This window comes from Dryas octopetala, chromosome 2 (genome assembly GCF_963921425.1).
Source record: "Dryas octopetala chromosome 2, drDryOcto1.1, whole genome shotgun sequence".
NCBI lineage: Eukaryota > Viridiplantae > Streptophyta > Magnoliopsida > Rosales > Rosaceae > Dryas > Dryas octopetala.
The window spans coordinates 14,034,875-14,040,874 of record NC_141367.1 but is presented as its reverse complement, the minus strand read 5'-3'; the positions used below and the strand labels follow the sequence as shown (position 1 = coordinate 14,040,874).

Sequence of the window (6,000 nt, the reverse complement as noted above, 5' to 3'; positions counted from 1 at the left end):
TAATGTTATGTTCATGGAAAGAGGGTTACAGGATGAATTACTATGAGTTAAAGATTCAGTTTTAAAGAAGATCTAATTCATGTAGGTCAGTCATGGCCCCCAAAGCCTCTATGTAGCTCTTTTCAATTTACTGACAATTTTAATAATATATGCAATGGTAATTTTTTTGAATAAATATGCATATTGGCTCCCTCAAATATATATTTGATCATCTAAAAACTCATTTACTATTACATTTATACTGTAAGTATGCTCTGGTCGATAAAGATTAATACTTATTTTATTGCCCTAGTTTTGGTTTTAGTGAAATTTGTTAAAACAATTAGTATTGATATATCGTTATTTCTAAACTAATAACAAGTTATCTACCTAGCTTTACCTTCTTGTCAGTTTGAAATTTAATTTAGAACAAATTTTACATTAGAAAAGCGACACAAAAATTGTGTGTTTAATTTATAAAACCATGTAAAATTTTATTTATTTATAGGCCCCACTTTATGGCTTAATACTAATTTTTCCTTGACGTTGTTCGATCAGCCAACTTTTTTTATTTTTATACTTATTATGTTGATTAATGGGTTATTGAGGTTTATTAGAGTATAGTTTAATATTATTTAAGTGCTCTTTTGGGGTTAGGGTACAAAATCGTGGTTCTGGAGCTTATGGCTAAACCATAAACCATACGCAATCAACAAAATCCAAAAGTGAAATGAAAAGCAAACTCAGTGATTGAGATAAATGTAATTCTTATAGACATTTGAGTATTATTTTAGGGTTTAGGGTTTCGATTTAGAATTTAGGGCTCTAGGGCTTTAGCTAGACACCTACATCCTAACTCAATTGTAAACACGATGCTAAAAATTTAATTACTACCAAAAAATTGGCCATCAGCCACCGTCCACATTGTGGGCTTTACCCAATTTTTCCATTGATATCCATGTCTAACCCAGCTAGCTACGGAACAGCTACTAAAACTGGGTCAGTGGGTACTATTTGGGTGGGTATAGGCCATTCACTCACATTTTGTGTAAAACGGTGGGATAATATGTTGACTTCTTACCATCTCCAACAACTATAAAATAATCACCTACAGTATTTGTGATATAATTAAATATAAAATTCCTTGAAAGTTGTGTAAATCAATATCAATAAAATATATTAATTATTATATCAATATCCTTGAAAATTGGATCGGGCAGAGATTCTCGAGCAGTCCATAATTTATCTTCGTAATGTGTATCCATCCCATCAACATACAAGTGGTCTCTAACCAAACCAGGGTGAAGCCAATCACTAACCAAACCAGGGTGAAGCCAATCACGGTTACAACAACGCTTACATGGACACTTTAACAAACCATCTTGGCTAGCAACACGTAATGAATGATCAATGAAATTCTGTAATCCTGCAATGAATTCTGGACTCAGCCTATCCAGTTTAACCCAGCTTTTATCCATTGTTGCTGCAATAATTACAAAATTGAACCCAATTAATCACTTTGGATGCCTTGGTAAAATGATAGATATTACCTACCATTACAAGTTTATGATATCACAGTACAACTAAGATATGGTAATGGATCAATAAGTGCCCAAAACAAAAAAATAAAATAAAAACTATACGTATTTGTGAAGCCGATTGTCAATAAGTGTAAATGGAAAGGAACCAACTTAATGAACATACCTTGATGATTAAAGGTGATTTTAACGATAACCAACTTCCAATTCAATCAACTGCTCCAAGGGAAGGTTTAACTGAACTCATCTTGCTGATTGGAAGGGCACTCCATGATCTCTTTTGTAATCAATTATGTTAAAATTGTATTGGGGGTTATCTACGCTGCAGCAATTGTAAACAAAATTGAAGCAAATTGAGTCACTAAGTGTTCCAAATATGCGGCAATTGTTATGTGATTGTTAAAAGAGCTCAACAACGTTGATCTATGGATGTTTACAGCTTCAAAAAAAATCCAAGCAAAACATACAAAAACACCAAATTCATAGCTAAAGTTGTTGTTGTTTGAATCCGCACCAAAACAGTTCATTCCAATTACATCCAGTTAAATCAAGAGGGCTTCATTTAAAAATTAGAAAATAGAAATCCAAATTCGAAAATAGAAATCCAATCAAGAGGGCTTCATTTAAAAAATAGAAAATAGAAATCAAGCGGACTAACATACGCACCAGATAATTGAGAAAATATGCAGAGTTTTGCCGACCGTAAGCAAGGACACCCAATGTATCGGAATCGTTCCTTTCAATTCCTTTCATCAACAAATTTAGGAGATGAGCTGCAGAAGAACACAGAAGTCTAGTTCAGAGATGTTTTGTTCTTTTCTTTTCCTTTCATAAACAAAAGTATTTAGGAGATCTATGGTTCTTTCCTTTCCTTCACCCAAGTCTAGTTCTGTAATGGACCAAATAAAACAGAAGAACACCACAAAGTTTTCAATTCCATGAGTAGAGTTGTTGTTTGACTTGTGAGGAAAAAGACCCAATCTGACGTGTGCCAGGCTTTGGGTCCATCAAAAGTGAGTAATCATCTATTTTACCCCTTGTAAAATTAGTTTTATATATATATGTGAATATATATAAAAAGTTATAAAAAAATATATATATTATAATTGAATAAATTAATTTTTTAATCTGTAGACATAGATATAAATATCTGTGAGATCTATTCTCACATATTCTCATCAATTGGTGGGTTGTTTGAACTTAATAAAGGGAATAGCATTGACTGAATTGAAATTTGTCACAGAATTTTATCTATGGCTAAAAATTTGTTCCTATTGGCCAATTTTTTGGTAGTGAATGAATTTGAAAATGAATTTAATTAAAAAAAAATGAAACTCTCTCTGATTTATAATTTGTTGAATTGATGCATTATTGTTTTAGGGTTTATGCCTACAAAATAAGGGTTTAAAATGTAGGATTTAGGATTTAGGGCTTTAATGAGCCATAATTCCTAGAAACTAAACTATCAATCCTAAACTCAAAAAGGAATCACAAAATTAATTTAACTGCGAATATAACTTTCAGTAAGTGATATTATATTTCATAAAGTTACAATTTGCTAATCGAATTGGTGTAATTTTGTTAAATTGGTATACTAAGATTTATGATTCTAAAAGGAAAAATGTGTTAGGGATTGAAACAAAGCTTGTTTGGTGTTCAAATACTGTGTTTGATTTTGAACATCTTATTTGGGTGTTCAACGCTCTATCCTTGAGTTTGGAAAAAACAAAATCGATCATCACAAAACTCTCATCACTCTCTCTAAGCTCTTATTCATTATGAGACCAACAAAGAACGAGTGGACATAGATCGATCAAATTGCAAGTTAATTGTTAGATGTATTGATACAAATTTCATTTCTTTCAGTTGCAATTCCTCCATGACCTGACGGATGTACCTTAGAACCTGATAGTACAAATGAGTATAAACTACATTTTTGGTCCACGTGTTATATCCCGAAATAACATTTGGTTCTGGTATGTGTTTTCCATTTTTTCATTGTGGTCCTTATGTTTTACGTTGTTTGCAATCTTAGGACTATTTTAACAAAATTCAAATTTTCATTTTGGGATAAATTATCCACTTGTTTTCAAAAATATTTTTTTTTTTTGGGAATTGAAAGACCATCTTATGAGCTTTTTAAAATTAAGGCATAAATTCAATTTAGACACATAACTATATATGCTATTTCAACGGGGTCCACGAACTTTCAAATATTTCAAATATACACCTGATTTATTATGTAAATTGAAAAATGAAATTTCGTCTATCAATTTATTGAGAGATCAGTTAAATGTCAGCTTGGCTTTTGCTAACGGGAATTAATTGGCGACGTGGCACCAACTCAGCATACATTTCCCGCCAAATGAGCAACACATGTCCACTTGACACGGGCCCACACACTCATCACCTCTTTCCCGCTCGTCGAACGCTCTCCTGACCATTTAGTCTCCAAAAAATATCACGTTCCCCCAAATTCGAATATAAATCTCTCACTTGTGTTCAACGAGTGAGAAAGAGATGATGACTTTGTGGACCCGTGTCAGGGGTTAGGTGGACTTGTGTCGCTCATTTGGCGGGAAATGAGCGATACGGGTCCACCTAACCCCTGACACGGGCCTACAAACTCTCACTCTCTCTATTATTAATAAATTGTGGGCCTGTGTCGCTCATTTGGTGGAAAATGTTTGCTGAGATAGCACCACGTCGTCAAGTAATCCTAATCAGCAAAAGCCAAGCTGTCATTTAACTGATCTCTCAACGAATCAATAGACAGAAATTCATTTTTCAATTTAGATAATAGATCGGGTGTATATTTGAAATATTTTAAAGTTCATGGACCCCGTTGAAATAACTTATATAGTTATGTGTCTAAATTGAATTTATGCCTAAAATTAATTTCAATTTTTCATTTTTGTATTTATTTGTTAAGAAATTGAGGCTCACAAACTTTTTAGGGTTTGAACTTTAAGTTTGAGATTTCTTTGAATTCTTGTTTGAAAATGATCTATTTCAATTTTAGACACATCTTTAGAAAATAAAAACTAAAGAGTAAATATTTCTTGATTCTAATCTTCTTTAGAATACATTCTCCAAACTTTAGTTTCCATTGACATTTTATGTATCAATTAGATTGTCACACATATACTAGCTTATATATTAACAGATAAAATAAATATTTCCCTTTTATTTATTTATTTATTTAATCCCTAAAAAACCAATAACTAATTAGCTTTTAGGGCATACATTCAACAATGATAATGTGTAAGAATATTTGTTATAAATGTCGACAAAGTTAAATTAAATTATTCAGAAATTAAACTAAAAAGATTCAATTGAAGTTGAATATACATTGAGAAATATGGAAGGCATACATTAAAGTTGAGGGGAGCTTTAAAGAACTGAGGTGGCGGCTAAAAAGAACACCCATTTAACCTTAAGGTTTAGAGTTTTTGGTAGGATCGTGGTCCCTAACGCAACAAGTTCGCTAAGTCCTTCGGCGCCTCACTAGCTCCGTTTGGTGGCTATAATGTCTGCTCAACACTGCTGTGATGAGATCTTGGAATTTATGTGGGCTTTGATGCTCTACTGTTGTAGGCTTTTGCCTTCTTGTAAGCCTTTGAGCTCTTTCTTTGTATTTACTCTGCATTTTGGCTGATCTAATGCAATGAGATGCTTTATAAAAAAAAAAAAAAAAGGGTGTTGTTAATAAAGTGAAATAAAATCACTTGATATGAGTCATATGACACAAGGGTTTCCTGGAAACAACCTAAAAGTGGGAATAAAATATTCACATTATAAATGCAGTCACATTTCTATATGTACACGGGATATATTACCATTAGACTAGCTTATGTATGGCGTGTGTCACTCCATACTTATAGACATTATGCTTATATGTGAAAGTCTTTAAAGATTATGAGATGATCGATGACTATCACCATACGTAATTATTTTAGGGATATGAATGCTCAGTGCTAAAAATAAATCTCGAAAAAATAAAGTGTCATTTCAATTGCTTGAAGCAAATTCATGAAGGATATAAGCAAGGAGTGAAATTTTGAAATTTTCGGCAAAATTTCGTAGAAAATTTCGTTTTTTAGGGGTATGGAAATTTTAACACCATACCAAATTGATTTCAAAAAATTTTGCAGCAAAATTTCATCAAAAATTAGGGGTATAGAAATTTTAACACTATACCAAATTGATTTCAAAAAATTTCGCTGAAATTTTGCCGAAATTTTCCGTCTCGAATTTTCGATGGTAGCTAGAGACCAGAGGGAGAGAGGGGAGGAAGAGGCAAAGTCGCCGTCATCGCTGGAGGGAGAGAAAAGATCGGGGAGGAAGAGGCAGAGCCGCCGTTGTCAGAGGGAGAGAAGAGATCGAGGAGAGAAAAGATCCAGGGAGGGAAATGAGGAAGAAAGGGAGATCAGGGTGGGAGAGGGAGGCGAGAAAGGAGATTAAGGAGGGAGGTGGGAGTGAG

The 6,000-nt window shown here is 33.1% G+C and overlaps 1 long non-coding RNA gene across 1 annotated transcript; it reads right to left on the bottom strand.

The window, feature by feature from the left end:
• Positions 1–1,299: 1,299 nt before the first annotated feature.
• Positions 1,300–2,376, bottom strand: LOC147293287 (uncharacterized). The gene is made up of 3 exons (XR_015120945.1): positions 2,184–2,376; positions 1,684–1,839; positions 1,300–1,462 (listed from the first exon to the last, which is right to left on the bottom strand). It is a non-coding gene; the product is annotated as an uncharacterized LOC147293287 (long non-coding RNA).
• Positions 2,377–6,000: the final 3,624 nt, after the last annotated feature.